Here is an 18,888-nt window from a genome sequence, read left to right on the forward strand (position 1 = left end):
CTCCCAGGGCGGCGAAGCGATCCAAGAGCTCGTTTATGGAGGAAAGCTCCATTGGATCTAACTGCTCGGCAAGTTCCAAGCTGACATGAAGATTGATTTCGATGGCTCTAGAGGTCATCGTCAGCGCGGAAGCTGAACAGGCGGTCATAAAAAAACCACCTAGCTGGAGGGTTTGGCCGACAGCCAAAGCTCCCTTAGCAACGGTGCCGTCTTTAAAGACGGGGCGAGGCATCCTTCGTGATGGCGACGACACAGAGGAACTCTCAATGAAAGCACCAATGTCGGTGTCAAAACCGGCAGATCTCGGGTAGGGGGTCCCGAACTGTGTGTCTAGGCTGGATGGTAACAGGAGGCAAGGGACACGAAGTTTTACCCAGGTTCGAGCCCTCTAGATGGAGGTAAAACCCTACGTCCTGCTTGATTAACATTGATGATATGGGTAGTACAAGAGTAGATCTACCATGAGATCGAGGAGGCTAAACCCTAGAAGCTAGCCTATGGTATGATTGTTGATGTGTATGTCGTCCTACGGACTAAAACCCTTCGGTTTATATAGACACCGGGTAGGGTTAGGGTTACACAAATTCGGTTACAATGGTAGGAGATCTTCATATCCGTATCGCCAAGCTTGCCTTCCATGCCAAGGAAAGTCCCTTCCGGACACGGGACGGAGTCTTCAATCTTGTATCTTCATAGTCCAGGAGTCCAGCTGAAGGTATAGTCCGGCCATCCGGACACCCCCAAATCCAAGACTCCCTCACTTAGCAACGAATATCTTGCCTTCGGATATGTGATAGAAAGTGTACCCAACAGTCTCCTTTAGGTATCCTATGAAGACTTTTTGAGTTTGAGCTTATCAGGTTGAACTTTTTCACATAAGCATCGCAGCCCCAAACTTTAAGAAACGACAACTTGGGTTTCTTGCCAAACCACAGTTCATAAGGTGTCGTCTCAACAGATTTAGATGGTGCCCTATTTAACGTGAATGCAGCCGTCTCTAAAGCATAACCCCAAAATGATAGCGGTAAATCAGTGAGAGGCATCATAGATCGCACCATATCTAATAAAGTGCGGTTACGACATTCGGACACACTATTACATTGTGGTGTTCCAGGTGGCTTGAGTTGCGGAACTATTCTGCATTGTTTCAAATGAAGTCCAAACTCATAACTCAAATATTCACCTCCACGATCAGATCGTAGAAACTTGATTTTCTTGTTACGATGATTTTCCACTACACTCTGAAATTGTTTGAACTTTTCAAATGTTTCAGACTTATGTTTCATTAAGTAGATAAACCCATATCTGCTCAGATCATCTGTGAAGGTGAGAAAATAACGATATCCGCCGCGAGCTTCAATTTTCATTGGACCACATGCATCAATATGTATGATTTCCAATAACTTTGTTGCTCGCTCCATTGTTCCGGAGAACGGAGTTTTAGTCATCTTGCCCATGAGGCATGGTTCGCAAGTACCAACTGATTCATAATCAAGTGATTCCAGAAGTCCATCAGAATGGAGTTTCTTCATGTGCTTTACACCAATATTACCTAAACGGCAGTGCCACAAATAAGTTGCACTATCATTATAAATCTGTATCTGTTGGCTTCAATACTATCAACATGTATATCACTACTATCAAGATTTAGTAAAAATAGACCACTCATCAAGGGTGCATGACCATAAAAGATATTACTCATATAAATAGAACAACCATTATTCTCTAATTAAAATGAATAACCGTCTCACATCAAACAAGATCCAGATATAATGTTCATGCTCAACGCTGGCACCAAATAACAATTATTTAGGTCTAAAACTAATCCCGAAGGTAGATGTAGAGGTAGCGTGCCGACGGCGATCACATCGACTTTGGAACCATTTCCCACATGCATCGTCACCTCGTCCTTAACCAATCTTCGCTTAATCCGTAGCCCCTGTTTTGAGTTGCAAATGTTAGCAACTAAACCAGTATCAAATACCTAGGCACTACTTCGAGCGTTAGTAAGGTACACATCAATAACATGTATATCAAATATACCTTTCACTTTGCCATCCTTCTTCTCCGCCAAATACTTGGGGCAGTTCCGCTTCCAGTGACCAGTTCCTTTGCAGTAGAAGCACTCAGTCATAGGCTTAGGTCTAGACTTGGGTTTCTTCACTTGAGCAGCAACTGGCTTGTTGTTCTTCTTGAAGTTCACCTTCTTCCCTTTACCCTTTTTCTTGAAACTGGTGGTCTTGTTGACCATCAACACTTGATGCTCCTTCTTGATTTCTACCTCCGCAGCCTTTACCATTGCGAAGAGCTCAGGAATCGTCTAATCCATCCCTTGCATATTATAGTTCATCACGAAGCCCTTGTAGCTTGGCGGCAGTGATTGAAGAACTCTGTCAAGGACACTATCATCAGGAAGATTAACTCCCAATTGAGTCAAGTGGTTGTGGTACCCAGACATTCTGAGTATATGTTCACTGACAGAACTATTCTCCTCCATCTTGCAGCTGTAGAACTTATTGGAGACTTCATATCTCTCAATCTGGGCATTTTCTTGAAATATTAACTTCAACTCCTGGAACATCTCATATGCTCCATGACGTTCAAAATGTGTTTGAAGTCCCGATTCTAAGCCGTAAAGCATGGCACACTGAACTATCAAGTAGTCATCAGATTTTCTCTACCGGGTGTTCACAACATCTGGCGTTGCTCCTGCAGCGGGTTTGTCACCTAGCGGTGCTTCCAGGACGTAATTCTTCTGTGCAGCAATGAGGATAACCCTCAAGTTACGGACCCAGTCCGTGTAGTTGCTAACATCATCTTTCAACTTAGCTTTCTCTAGGAACGCATTAAAATTCAACGGAACAACAGCACGGGCCATCTATCTACAACAACATAGACATGCAAAATACTATCAGGTACTAAGTTCATGATAAATTAAAGTTCAATTAATCAAATTACTTAAGAACTCCCACTTAGATAGACATCTCTCTAATCATCTAAGTGATCACGTGAACCATATCAACCAAACCATGTCCGATCATCACGTGAGATGGAGTAGTTTTCAATGGTGAACATCACTATGTTGATCATATCTACTATATGATTCACACTCGACCTTTCGGTCTCAGTGTTCTGAGGCCATATCTGCATATGCTAGGCTCGTCAAGTTTAACCGGAGTATTCCGCGTGTGCAAAACTGGCTTGCACCCGCTGTATGTGAACGTAGAGCTTATCACACCCGATCATCACGTGGTGTCTCATCATGACGAACTGTAGCAATGTGCATACTCAGGGAGAACACTTATACCTTGAAATTTAGTGAGAGATCATCTTATAATGCTACCACCGAACTAAGCAAAATAAGATGCATAAAGGATAAACATCGCATGCAATCAATATAAGTGATATGATATGGTCATCATCATCTTGTGCCTTTGATCTCCATCTCCAAAGCACCGTCATGATCACCATCGTCACCGGCTTGACACCTTGATCTCCATCAAAGCATCGTTGTCGTCTCGCCAACTATTTCTTCTACGACTATCGCTACCGCTTAGTGATAAAGTAAAGCAATTACATGGTGATTGCATTTCATACAATAGAGCGACAACCATATGGCTCCTGCCAATTGCCGATAACTGTGTTACAAAACATAATCATCTCATACAATAAAATTTAGCATCATGTCTGGACCATATCACATCACAACATGCCCTGCAAAAATAAGTTAGACATCCTCTACTTTGTTGTTGCAAGTTTTACGTGGCTGCTACGGGCTGAGCAAGAACCGTTCTTACCTGCGCATCAAAAACCACAAGGCGGTATCGTGATTGCTTTTTGATCTTCAGAAAGAACCATGTTTATTGAATCTGGTTCAACTAAAGTTGGAGAAACTGACACCCACCAGCCACCTGTGTGCGAAGCACGTCGGTAGAACCAGTCTCGCGTAAGCGTACGCGTAATGTCGGTTTGGGCCGCTTCATCCAACAATACCGCCGAATCAAGAATCAACTAGTGACGGCAAGCAATATGTATATACCCACGTCCACAACTCCTTTGTGTTCTACTCATGCATATAACATCTACGCATAAACCTAGCTCGGATGCCACTGTTGGGGAACGCAGTAATTTCAAAAAAAAATCCTACGCACACGCAAGATGATGGTGATGCATAGCAATGAGAGGGAAGAGTGTTGTCTACGTACCCTCGTAGACCATAAGCAGAAGCGTTATGACAACGCGGTTGATGTAGTCGTACGTCTTCACGATCGACCAATCCTAGCACCGAAGGTACGGCACCTCCGCGATCTGCACATGTTCGGCTCGGTGACGTCCCACGAACTCACGATCCAGTAGAGTGTCGAGGGAGAGCTTCGTCAGCACGAGGCGTGATGATGGTGATGATGATGCTACCGGAACAGGGCTTCGCCTAAGCACCGCTACGATATGACCGAGGTGGATTATGGTGGAGGGGGCACCGCACATGGCTAAGAGATCAATGATCAACTTGTGTGTCTATGGGCTGCCCCCCTCCCCCGTATATAAAGGACTGGAGGAGGGGGAGGGGGCCGGCCTCCTAGGCGCGCCCCAAGGGGAGTCCTACTCCCAGCGGAAGTAGGATTCCCACCCACCCCTTCCCTAGTTGGATTACGAGAGAAGGAAGGGGGAGGAAGGAAAGGGGGTCGGCCCCCCTCCCAATTCTGATTGGGCTTGGGGGCGCCCCCTCCTTTGCTCCCTTCTCCTCTCTCCCACTATGGCCCAATAAGGCCCATATACCTCCCGGGGGGTTCCGGTAACCTCCCGGTTCATCAGTAAATGTCCGATCTCACCCGGAACCATTGCGATGTCCAAATATAGTCGTCCAATATGTCAATCATTATGTCTCGACCATTTCGAGACTCCTCGTCATGTCCGTGATCATATCCGGGACTCCGAACTACCATTGGTACATCAAAAGACATAAACTCACAATACGTCCGTCACCGAATGTTAAGCGTGCGGACCCTACGGGTTCGAGAACTATGTAGACATGACCGAGACACGTCTCCGGTCAATAACCGATAGCGGAACCTGGATGCTCATATTGGTTCCTACATATTCTATGAAGATCTTTATCAGTCAAACTGCATAACAATATACGTTGTTTCCTTTGTCATTGGTATGTTACTTACCCGAGATTTGATCGTCGGTATCTCAATACCTAGTTCAATCTCGTTACCGGCAAGTCTCTTTACTCGTTCCGTAATGCTACATCCCGTAACTAACTCATTATCTACATTGCTTGCAAGGCTTATAGTGATGTACATCACCGAGAGGGCCCAGAGATACCTCTCTGACAATCGGAGTGACAAATCCTAATCTCGATCTATGCCAAATCAACAAACACCATTGGCGACACCTGTAGAGCACCTTTATAATCACCCAGTTACGTTGTGACCTTTGGTAGCACAGAAAGTGTTCCTCCAGTATTCAGGAGTTGCATGATCTCATAGTCATAGGAGCATGTATAAGTTGTGGAGAAAGCAATAGCAACAAACTAAACGATCATCGTGTTAAGCTAACGGATGGGTCAAGTCAATCACATCATTCTATAATGATGTGATCCCGTTAATCAAATGACAACTCATGTCTATGCTTAGAAAACATAACCATCATTGATTCAATGAGCTAGTCAAGTAGAGGCAAACTAGTGACACTCTGTTTGTCTATGTATTCACACATGTACTAAGTTTCCGGCTAATACAATTCTAGCATGAATAATAAACATTTATCATGATATAAGGAAATATAAATAATAACTTTATTATTTCCTCTAGGGCATATTTTCTTCATATGTACCGTCTATGATGCTAATTTTGAAAGGTTATAGATGTTGCATGTGAAACTTGGCCCTGGTGTAGTTGTGTAATGGGGTAGCTGAGTGCTAAAGCTATATGATGTTATATTCTGATGTATTTAAATTATGAAAATGAAATATATTGTGTGCTTAATATGAACTGTCAATTAGATTAATAAATGGATTATGAATAATTGGATAATTAGCCTGCTAATTGGGTTTTGCTCTTGCAAACGGTTGTTAAAAAAATACCGTGGGCGATGACCTCAGGCAACGCACACAGTTTCTAGGAATAAACCACGTTGGATCAATGAACAATCACACACGACTTTCTCTTGAAAACTGTTTGCATTAGGCCACCTTGCGCAAACGTTTACCACATGAAAACTATGTGTGATGGACAACCTTTGCCACACAGTTTCTTCCATGGATCGTGTGTCATATATTCAATAACGCAAGTGATTTAATGGCAAAAATGTGTGTGATGTACCTGCGAACGGAAACGTTTTCCTTCGAGCGACTGTGTGGGATGTACATACGAACGGAAACGTTTAGCGGGGACTGACCGTGTGGGATGTACTTGCGACTAGAAACAATCTCGCCATATAATCGTATTTTTTTTAGCTCTACTATATGTATTTCTATATTTAAGTGCTCATCGGTCGCACACGACCTCATTTTGCCGAACGTGTGTGCCAGGAGGGCATATCCCCGACGGTTTCTGGGTCGTCTGGGAAGGACCCCCATATCGCCCACACTCACTTGGCGACGGTTCCAAATTCCATCGCAGACAGGGGTTTTAAACCATTTGTTTAGGACCGACGCGCACCAGTGCATGTTCCTATGACTATGAGATTATGCAACTCCCGAATACCAGAGGAACACTTAGTGTGCTACCAAACATCACAACGTAACTGGGTGACTATAAAGATGCTCTACAGGTGTCTCTGATGGTGTTTGTTGAGTTGGCATAGATCGAGATTAGGATTTGTCACTCCGTGCATCGGAGAGGTATCTATAGGACCCCTCGGTAATGCACATCACTATAAGCCTTGCAAGCAATGTGACTAATGAGTTAGTTACGGGATGTTGCATTACGAAATGAGTAAAGAGACTTGCCGGTAACGAGATTGAACTAGGTATTGAGATACCGACGATCGAATCTCGGGTAAGTAACATACCGATGACAAAGGGAACAACATATATTGTTATGCGGTTTGACCGATAAAGATCTTCGTAGAATATATAGGAACTAATATGAGCATCCAGGTTCCGCTATTGGTTATTGACCGGAGATGAGTCTCGGTCATGTCTACATAGTTCTCGAACCTGTAGGATCCGCACGCTTAACGTTCGGTGACGATCGGTATTATGAGTTTATGTGTTTTGATGTACCGAAGGTAGTTCAGAGTCCCGGATATGATCACGGACATGACAAGGAGTCTCGAAATGGTCGATACATAAAGATTGATATATTGGAAGGCTATGTTTGGACATCGGAATGGTTCCAGGTGAGTTCGGGCATTTACCGCAGTACCGGGGGGTTACTGGAACCCCCCCCCCCCCCGGGGAGTGTATGGGCCTTAATGGGAGAGAGGAAGAGGCGGCCAATGTGGAGGGCGCCCCTCCCCCCAAGCCCAATCCAAATTGGGTGGGGGCGCCCCCCCCCCCTTCCTTCCTCTCCTACTCCATTTAGGGAAGGGGGAATCCTACTCCCACCAGGAGTAGGACTCCCCCCTTGGGCGCGCCATGAGAGGGCTAGCCCTCCCCCTCCTCCACTCCTTTATATATGGAGGAGGGGGCACGGCACCCCATAGACACAGAAGTTGATTGTTTAGCCGTGTGCGGTGCCCCTCCATAGATTTCCACCTCGATCATATCGTTGTAGAGCTTAGGCAAAGCCCTGCGTTGGTTAATTCATCATCACCGTCATCACGCCGTCGTGCTGACGAAACTCTCCCTCGACCTGAGCTGGATCTATAGTTCGTGGGACGCCACCGAGCTGAACTTGTGCAGATTGCAGAGGTGCCGTACCTTCGGTGCTAAGATCGGTCGGACCGTGAAGACGTACGACTACACCAACCGCATTGTCATAACGCTTCTGCTTACGGTCTACGAGGGTACATGGACAACTCTATCCCCTCTTGTTGCTATGCATCACCTAGATGGACCTTGCATGTGCATAGGAATTTTTTTTAAATTACTGCATTACCTAACAGTGGCATCCAAGCCAGGTCTATGCGTAGATGTTATATGCACGAGTAGAACACAAAGGAGTTGTGGGCGTGGGTATATACATATTGCTTGCCGTCACTAGTTGATTCTTGATTCAGCGGTATTGTTGGGTGAAGCGGCTCAAACCGACATTACGCATACGCTTACGCGAGACTAGTTCTACTGACGTGCTTCGCACACAGGTGGCTAGTGGGTGTCTGTTTCTTCAACTTTAGTTGAATCGGACTCAATGAACAGGGTTCTTTCTGAAGATCAAAAAGCAATCACTATACCATGTTGTGGTTTTTGATGCGTAGGTAAGAATGGTTCTTGCTAAGCCCACAGCAGCCACGTAAAACTTGCAACAACAAAGTAGAGGACGTCTAACTTGATTTTGCAGGGCATGTTGTGATGCGATATGGTCAAGACATGATGCTAAATTTTATTGTATGAGATTATCATGTTTTGCAACAGAGTTATCGACAACTGGCAGGAGCCATATGGTTGTCGCTTTATTGTATGAAATGCAATCGCCATGCAATTGCTTTACTTTATCACTAAGCGGTAGCGATGGTCGTAGAAGCAATAGTTGGCGAGACAACAACGATGCTTCGATGGAGATCAAGGTGTCAAGCCGGTGACGATGGTGATCTTGACGATGCTTTGGAGATGGAGATAAAAGGCACAAGATGATGATGGCCATATCATATCACTTATATTGATTGCATGTGATGTTTATCCTTTATGCATCTTATTTTGCTTAGTTCGGCACTAGCATTATAAGATGATCTCTCACTAAATTTCAAGGTACAAGTGTTCTCCCTGAGTATGCACCGTTGCTACAGTTCGTCGTGCCGAGACACCACATGATAATCGGGTGTGATAAGCTCTACGTTCACATACAACGGGTGAAAGCCAGTTTTTGCACACGCAGAATACTCGGGTTAAACTTGACGAGCCTAGCATATGTAGATATGGCCTCAGAACACTGAGACCGAAAGGTCAAGCATGAATCATATAGTAGATATGATCAACATAGTGATGTTCACCATTGAAAACTACTCCATCGCACATGATGATCGGACATGGTTTAATTGATATGGATCATGTGATCGCTTAGATGATTAGAGGGGTGTCTATCTAACTTGGAGTTCTTAAGTAATATGATTAATTAAACTTTAATTTATCATGAACTTAGTACCTGATAGTATTTTGCATGTTTATGTTGTTGTAGATAGATGGCCCGTGTTGTTGTTCCGTTGAATTTTAATACGTTACTAGAGAAAGCTCAGTTGAAAGATGATGCTAGCAACTACATGGACTGGGTCTGTAACTTGAGGATTATCCTCATTGCCGCACAGAAGAATTACGTCCTGGAAGCACCGCTAGGTGACGAACCCGCTGCAAGAGCAACACCAGATGTTATGAACGCCTGGCAGAGCAAAGCTGATGACTACTCGATAGTTCAGTGTGTCATGCTTTACGGCTTAGAACCGGGACTTCAATGATGTTTTGAACGTCATGGAGCATATGAGATGTTCCAGGAGTTGAAGTTAATATTTCAAGCAAATGCCCGGATTGAGAGATATGAAGTCTCCAATAAGTTCTACAGCTGCAAAATGGAGGAGAATAGTTCTGTTAGTGAACATATACTCAGAATGTCTGGGTACCACAACCACTTGACTCGGCTGGGAGTTAATCTTCCTGATGATAGTGTCATTGACAGAGTTCTTCAATCACTGCCACCAAGCTACAAGAGCTTCATGATGAACTATAATATGCAAGGGATGGATAAGACAATTCTCGAGCTCTTCTCAATGCTAAAGGCTACGGAGGTAGAAATCAAGAAGGAGCATCAAGTGTTGATGGTCAACAAGACCACCAGTTTCAAGAAAAAGGGTAAAGGGAAGAAGGGGGACTTCAAGAAGAACGGCAAGCAAGTTGCTGCTCAAGTAAAGAAACCCAAGTCTGGACCTAAGCCTGAGACTGAGTGCTTCTACTGCAAAGGGACTGGTCACTGGAAGCGGAACTACCCCAAGTATTTGGCGGATAAGAAGGATGGCAAAGTGAAAGGTATATTTGATATACATGTTATTGATGTGTACCTTACTAATGCTCGCAGTAGTGCCTGGGTATTTGATACTGGTTCTGTTGCTAATATTTGCAACTCAAAACAGGGGCTACGGATTAAGCGAAGATTGGCTAAGGACGAGGTGACGATGCGCGTGGGAAATGGTTCCAAAGTCGATGTGATCGCCGTCGGCACGCTGCCTCTACATCTACCTTCGGGATTAGTTTTAGACCTAAATAATTGTTATTTGGTGCCAGCGTTGAGAATGAACATTATATCCGGATCTTGTTTGATGCGAGACGATTATTCATTTAAATCAGAGAATAATGGTTGTTCTATTTATATGAGTAATATATTTTATGGTCATGCACCCTTGATGAGTGGTCTATTTTTACTAAATCTTGTTAGTAGTGATACACATATTCATAGTATTGAAACAAAAAGATATAAATTTAATAATGATAGTGCAACTTATTTGTGGCACTGCGTTTAGGTCATATTGGTGTAAAGCGCATGAAGAAACTCCATGTTGATGGACTTTTGGAATCACTTGATTATGAATCAGTTGATGCTTGCGAACCATGCCTCATGGGCAAGATGACTAAGACTGTTCTCCGGAACAATGGAGCGAGCAACAGACTTGTTGGAAATAATACATACTGATGTATGCGGTCCGATGAGTGTTGATGCTCGCGGCGGGCATCGTTATTTTCTTACCTTCACACATGATTTGCGAAGATATGGGTATATCTACTTGATGAAACATAAGTCTGAAACATTTGAAAAGTTCAAAGAATTTCAGAGTGAAGTGGAAAATCATCGTAACAAGAAAATTAAGTTTCTACGATCTGATCATGGAGGTGAATATTTGAGTTATGAGTTTGGTCTTCATTTGAAACAATGCGAAATAGTTTCGCAACTCACGCCACCTGGAACACCACTGCGTAATGGTGTGTCCGAATGTTGTAACCACACTTTATTAGATATGGTGCGATCTATGATGTCTCTTACTGATTTACCGCTATCGTTTTGGGGTTATGCTTTAGAGACGGCTGAATTCACATTAAATAGGGACCATCGTAATCCGTTGAGACGACACCTTATGAACTGTGGTTTGGTAAGAAACCCAAGTTGTCATTTCTTGAAGTTTGGGGATGCAATGCTTATGTGAAAAAGTTTCAACCTGATAAGCTCGAACCCAAATCGGAGAAATGTGTCTTCATAGGATACCCAAAGGAGACTATTGGGTACACCTTCTATCACAGATCTGAAGGCAAGATATTCGTTGCTAAGAATGGATCCTTTCTAGAGAAGAAGTTTCTCTCAAAAGAAGTGAGTGGGAGGAAAGTAGAACTTGATGAGGTAACTGTACCTGCTCCCTTATTGGAAAGTAGTTCATCACAGAAATCAGTTCAAGTGATCCCTACACCAATAAGTGAGGAAGCTATGATGATGATCATGAAACTTCTGATTAAGTTACTACCTAACCTCGTAGGTCAACCAGAGTAAGATCCACACCAGAGTGGTACGGTAATCTTGTTCTGGAGGTCATGTTACTTGACCATGACGAACCTACGAACTATGAGGAAGCAATGATGAGCCCAGATTCCACAAAATGGCTTGAGGCCATTAAATCTGAGATGGGATCCATGTATGAGAACAAAGTGTGGACTTTGGTTGACTTGCCCGATGATCGGCAAGCCATAGAGAATAAATGGATCTTCAAGAAGAAGACTGATGCTGACGGTAATGTTACTGTCTACAAAGCTCGACCTGTTGCAAAAGGTTTTCGACAAGTTCAAGGAGTTGACTACGATAAGACCTTCTCACCCATAGCGATGCTTAAGTCCGTCCAAATCATGTTAGCAATTGACGCATTTTATCATTATGAAATTTGGCAAATGGATGTCGAAACTGCGTTCCTTAATGGATATCTTAAAGAAGAGTTGTATATGATGCAACCAGAAGGTTTTGTCGATCCAAAAGGTGCTAACAAAGTGTGCAAGCTCCAGCGGTCCATTTATGGACTAGTGCAAGCGTCTCGGAGTTGGAATGTATGCTTTGATAGTGTGATCAAAGCATATGGTTTTATAGACTTTTGGAGAAGCCTGTATTTACAAGAAAGTGAGTGGGAGCTCCGTAGCATTTCTGATATTATATGTGGATGACATATTGCTGATCGGAAATGATACTAAATTTCTGAATAGCATAAAAGGATACTTGAATAAGAATTTTTCAATGAAATACCTCAGTGAAGCTGCTTATATATTGGGCATCAAGATCTATAGAGATAGATCAAGACGCTTAATTGGACTTTCACAAAGCACATACCTTGCTAAAGTTTTGAAGAATTTCAAAATGGATCAAGCATAGAAAGGGTTCTTGCCTGTGTTACAAGGTGTGAAGTTGAGTCAGACTCAATGCCCGACCACTGCAGAAGATAGAGAGAAAATGAAAGTCATTCCCTATGCTTCAGCCATAGGTTCTATCATGTATGCAATGTTGTGTGCCAGACCTGATGTGTGCCTCGTTGTTAGTTTAGCAGGGAGGTACCAAAGTAATCCAGGAGTGGATCACTGGACAGCGGTCAAGAACATCCTGAAATACCTAAAAAGGACTAAGGATATGTTTCTCATTTATGGAGGTGACAAAGAACTCGTCGTAAATGGTTACGTCGATGCAAGCTTTGACACTGATCCAGATGACTCTAAGTCACAAACCAGATACGTATTTTTATTGAATGGTGGAGCTGTCAGTTGGTGCAGTTCCAAGCAGAGTCATGGCGGGATCTACGTATGAAGCGGAGTACATAGCTGCTTTGGAAGCAGCAAATGAAGGAGTCTGGATGAAGGAGTTCATATCTGATCTAGGTGTCATACCTAGTGCATCGGGTCTAATGAAAATCTTTTGTGACAACACTGGTGCAATTGCCTTGGCAAAGGAATCCATATTTCACAAGAGAACAAGCACATCAAAAGACGCTTCAATTCCATCCGCTGTCAAGTCAAGGAGGGAGACATAGAGATTTGCAAGATACATACGGATCTAAATATTGCATACCCATTGACTAAGCCTCTCTCACGAGCAAAACATGATCAGCACCAAGACTCCATGGGTGTTAGAATCATTACTATGTAATCTAGATTATTAACTCTAGTGCAAGTGGGAGACTGAAGAAAATATTCCCTAGAGGCAGTAATATAGTTGTTGTTTATATTCCCTTATATCATGATAAATGTTTATTATTTATGCTAGAATTGTATTAACCGGAAACTTAGTGCATGTGTGAATACATAGACAAAATGAGTGTCACTAGTATGCCTCTACTTGACTAGCTCGTTAATCAAAGATGGTTAAGTTTCCTAGCCATGGACAAGAGTTGTCATTTGATGAACGGGATCACATCATTAGATAATGATGTGATTGACTTGACCCATCCGTTAGCTTAGCACTTTGATCGTTTAGTTTACTGCTATTCATTTCTCCATAACTTATACATGTTACTATGACTATGAGATTATGCAACTCCCGAATACCGGAGGAACACTTAGTGTGCTATCAAATGTCACAACGTAACTGGGTGACTATAAAAATGCTCTGCAGGTGTCTCCGATGGTGTTTGTTGAGTTGGAATAGATCGAGATTAGGATTTGTTACTCCGTGTATTGGAGAGGTATCTCTGGGCCTCCTCGGTAATGCACATCACTATAAGCCTTGCAAGCAATGTGACTAATGAGTTAGTTACGGGATGTTGCATTATGGAACGAGTAAAGAGACTTGCCGGTAACGAGATTGAACTAGGTATTGAGATACCGACGATCAAATCTCGGGCAAGTAACATACCGATGACAAAGGGAACAACATATATTGTTATGCAGTTTGACCGATAAAGATCTTCGTAGAATATGTAGGAACTAATATGAGCATCCAGGTTCCGCTATTCGTTATTGACCGGAGATGAGTCTCGGTCATGTCTACATAGTTCTCGAACCCGTACGGTCCGCGTGCTTAACGTTCGGTGACGATCGGTATTATGAGTTTATGTGTTTTGATGTATCGAAGGTAGTTCGCAGTCTCTGATATGATCACAGACATGACGAGGAGTCTCGAAATGGTCGAGACATAAAGATCGATATATTGGAAGGCTATGTTTGGACATAGGAACGGTTCCGGATGAGTTCGGGCATTTATCGGAGTACCGAGGGGTTACTGGAACCCCCCGAGGAGTGTATGAGCCTTATTGGGCCTTAGTGGGAGAGAGGAAGAGGCGGCCAATGTAGAGGGGCCCCCCAAGCCCAATCTGAATTGGGTGGGCCCCCCCTTCCTTCCCTCTCTCTCCCCCTTCCTTCCTCTCCTAATCCAACTAGGGAAGGGGGAATCCTACTCCCACCGAGATTCCGAGAGTTGGACTCCCCCCTTGGGCGCGCCATGAAAGGGCCGGCCCTCCCCCTCCTTGTCGGGGGTTTGGTGCGACATATGCCAATGGATGGCTTATCATGGTGGGGGCGAGTAGAACGTCGCCGGTGCCTGGAAACGGGATGAGGCGAAGACATGCACGCCGGCGAATCTTACCCAGCTTCAGGGCTCTTCGGGGAGATAACACCCCTACTGCTGCTCTGCGGGGTCTCCGCATGATCACTATGGTCAAGTGTTTACAAGGATGCTCCTAGAGCTGTTTCGGGTGGCAGGAGAGGGCAAGGCTAGCTCTCTCCTTCTATCTGTGGTCTAGAACTATTGGGGTCCAACCCTTTGCTTGGGTGCCCTGGGGGGTTTATATAGGCCTACCCCCCCCCCAGGGGTACAATGGTAATGTGACTGGGCGCGGGCCCATCCGTAGTGTCTCCGACCTCCGACTTCTCCGCCGACTGCTGGGCCCCGCTGACTGGTCTGGTACGGAGCCGACAAGCCGCGTCCGCCGCGGGCGGGTCTTGCCGGCTGCTGATTACTGTAGCCGTGCTCCTGATGATGCAAGCTTGGTCATGGGGTCATGGCAACAGCCCTGCCGCCTGGCGGGCGATCACTGTGGCCACTCCCCATCTCTTCTTGATTAATGGCGCATGGCCCGGGGGGAAGGCTCGGCCGACTCCCCCGGGCCGACTCCCGAATGGGTCCGACTCGCGGTTCTCTCGCCGTCTTCCGAGGTCTCGCTGACTGGTGGGCCCCGCTGCCTCCAGGCCATACAGACAGGCCGTTGCGGGCATAGGACTTGGTACAGTGGTGCTGATGTCAGGGCTGGCCGGGCAACAGTGCCACGCCGCAGGGAGATCGTCCCCAGTACGGCGTGCTGTAGCCATGCCTGCCCTTGGCAAGGGGCGGGGGGTGGGCCTCACTGTAGCCACGCCCCCGCCCCGTCCCCTTCGATGAGGTCACGGTTTGTTGGAGTCGCCGGCCGACTCCCCAAAGCCGGCTTCTCTGGAAGTCGTCCCTCGGACTCGGCCGTGAGCGGGCAGTCGGCCACCTCGCCGTAGACTCCCCAGGAGGCGGCTCTTCGCCCTGGGGTCTTGAGGGGTGCAGCCTGCCCCGATGTCTTGAAAGGTTATGGGGCTCGGGTTGGCCTACCCATGGCCCATTACTCCGACAGTAGTCCCCGAAGCTGGTGAGGCGCCGCGGACGATCGGCCGAGAAGCCTCAGCAGTTTCTCTCTCCGGATGCTCAACACATGGTCTTGATTGACTTCTGCCGGGCCGACTAGAAGGAGTCAGACTCGCCTAACTCGGACTCACTTTATTCCGTCTTGCTCAGTAGTTCGAACGTCGCAGCGGGATTTCAAGTGGCGTGCCGAATAAGCTTCCAGGCCGCCGCCCGTTCCTGGCCTGTCATGCGAGGGCACATGGCCAGGCCGTCCTGCCAGCCCACGCGCGCGACGGGACAGGCCCGTAGGCGAGGCCCGCCACTACCGTGCCTCGGTGCCCGAGCGGATCCGCTGCGGCCCCTGCGGGCGATTGGGATTCCTGTGAAGTTACTGCGCGCAGTAACTTTTACGTGGATCGTGGGGGTCGTGGGGTTGCGGGCGCAGTAAATCCCCACGTCCGCCCCCTCAGCTTCGCAGCCCATAGGGCTATAAGTAGGGGGAAGAGGGGGGCACGCGTGCCCCTCCTTCCCACTACCCCTTGCTTCTTCCTCCTCGCAGCTCCTCGCTCTCCTGCTTCCTCTTCTCTTCTCCGCTCCGCCGTACGCCCAAGCCCCGGCGAACGCCGCGGCGACAGCTTCGCGATGAGCTCTTCCTCCACTGTCGCGCCTCCCCCAGTGCGCTCCGGCACCTGGGACGACTCTGAAGTCCACGAGGACCATATCGAGTTCCTCCGCCGGACCCGTCGACTCCCCGGCGAAGACCGCGTGCAGGTGCGCCTCGCGCCGGAGGGGGAGATTTCCCCCGCCCCGCAGGAGGGCGAGCGGGTCATCTTCCGCTCGCACTGCCTGCGCGGTCTGGGGCTGCCGGCGAGCAGCTTCTTCCGGTCGTTCCTGGAGTTCTACGGGCTCCAGCCACACCACCTCACCCCCAACACAGTGATGCTGCTGTCCGCCTTCGTGGCTCTGTGCGAAGGCTTCCTCGGCATCCTCCCCAACCTCGAGCTCTGGGGGGAGTTCTTCTTCTCCAAGCTCGGCACCCAGGCCGTGGGCGTGCCTACTCAGTGCGGCGCCTTCATCGCCGTGCGAAGGACAGGATCCGACAACCACTTCCCCTCCATCTCGCTGTTGAAGTCGGTGAAGATGTGGCAGCGGTCCTACTTCTACGTCAGGAACGTCGCCACGAGGGGCGACTGGGTCAATCTACCGGCTTTCGAAGCTGGCCCGCCGGCTGGCAGACTGCCCAACTGGTCGTACCGGGCCAGGTCGCTGACGCCCGCGGGAGCCGGTGCCGCCACGCGACTCCGAGTGCTGACACAGTCGGAAGGTCTGACTGGTCCGGACCTGCTGGCCGCCTTCGTCTCGCGCCGAGTCCTCCCACTCCAAGTCCTCCCTCACATGATATGCTAGATGAGCGGGGGCCGCGACCCGAGTTGGATGTGCACCAAGGATATGCCTCACAAAGAGGTGGCCCATATGGTGAACTACCTCTTGGACAGCAGGCTCCTGGAGGACTGGCGATTTGGCAAGGAGCCATACTCCCGCGCCAACCCCCCGCCTGTGGTGAGTCGCCTTTCTTTTCTTTGGATTGTCTTCTTGCCGAGTCTTGTTCTGACCAGTCGGCTTTTGATTAGAATCCCCTTCTTCACCCACCAGCCGGCACCTCGGGGCCGGCCCGTGAGTTCATCGCCGACCGGGCGGAGAGCGATGTCGACGACCCCGATCTGGGGGCGGCGGCTCTGGAAGACGACGCCAAGGGAGGAGGAGGGACGACAGGTTACTTCAGGCCCTCGGCTACCTTTGCCGACTGGCCCGAAGACGACGCCGAGGGAGGAGTCGCCCCTCGCCATCGGCCAGGAGCCAACCAGCCGGGCGCGGGCTCTTCTGCCGTGTCGGGCGCCCCAGGCGGCAGGAAGAAGCGCCGGGCTGCGCCGACTTTGTTCGGCAGCCGGCCTAAGAAGCCCAAGGGCTCGGCTGCGGCGACCCGGCGGGACGAGGCGGCCGCGAAGGCCATCCGCTTCCATAAGGAAGTGAAGAAGCCGTCGTTGGTCTCTGTGTAACTATTCTGTCTTCAAAGCTTATTATTTCTTCGTGTTTTGTCTGAGTCTCTGCACGCCTCTCCTTCTTCAGGGCTCCCCTCTCTCTTGATCGGGTTGCCGCCGCCTTCGTCATGGGGTCTGCGGAGACGTCCGCCACCACTCCGCGGATGGACCCCGCTGCCGACCTCCGGGAGGCAACGGAGCAGAATGCGCGGGAGAGGCGCAATGAAGAAGCCCTACGCCTAGAGAAGGCGGAGGCCGATAGGGCGGAGGCCTCCGCTAAGAAAAAATTAGCGGAGGCCGAAGCCGCCGCCGCAGCGAAGCAGCAGGCCGAGGAAGCCGCACGCCGCCAGTCGGCCCTGCTTGCTACTCCGCTGAACTCTGCGTCGCCGCCTCCGGAGGTCACGGAGCAGAACGGAGAAGCCGGCAGGGAGAACCTCGTCGAGGAGAGGGAAGGCGGCGACCCCTCTACTCCGGGCGCAAACGTTCCGCCGCCACCTCCACCGCCGTCTGAAGGCGCGCACGGCGAGCAGCCGGCGGACCCTCCGGTGCCACCGACCGAAGAGGAGGCCGTGGCGAGGCTGCTCCTCCAGGTCGGCTCGCCAGCGCGCCGTCGCCTGGAGAAGGCGACTTCGGCGCCTCGCCCCCTGGAAGCCGGCACCGCCAGCTCGGCGGCTCCAGACGCCGAAGCGACGAGCACCGCACCTGTTGGGTGGGTGCGAGGAGGCGGCACAGGGCCGCTGAACCGGGTGCTCCTGGACGTCCAGGCAAAGCTCCGCGCAGAGGGCGACGCCCTCCAGAGTTGCACCAAGGCATTCCTGGCGTCGCGGGCGGTCGTCCGGGTATGTTTTTCCTTCGAGCCTTTGTTTTTCTTGTTCTTCTCTATGGGGGCGCGCCAGCGCACCCACTGGGTGTAGTCCCCGAGTTTCGGGCCGGCTACTGAGCAGGCGGCCCGGAACTCCAATTGATGGACTTTTGGGTACTAACTTTGTCTGGAATGCTTGTTGCGGGACTACCACAACCTCTGCGTCACCGCCTTCAACCGTAATGTTGAAGAGTTGGGCAAGCGGACCGCCGACTTGGCGGAGAGCCAGAGTAAGTCTCTCTCCCTTTTCCCTTCTCTGCGGGGGCGCGCTAGCGCACCCGCGGGCTGTAGTCCC

This window comes from Triticum urartu, chromosome 6A (genome assembly GCF_056163025.1).
Source record: "Triticum urartu cultivar PI428250 chromosome 6A, HENAU_Tu73, whole genome shotgun sequence".
NCBI classification, from domain to species: domain Eukaryota; kingdom Viridiplantae; phylum Streptophyta; class Magnoliopsida; order Poales; family Poaceae; genus Triticum; species Triticum urartu.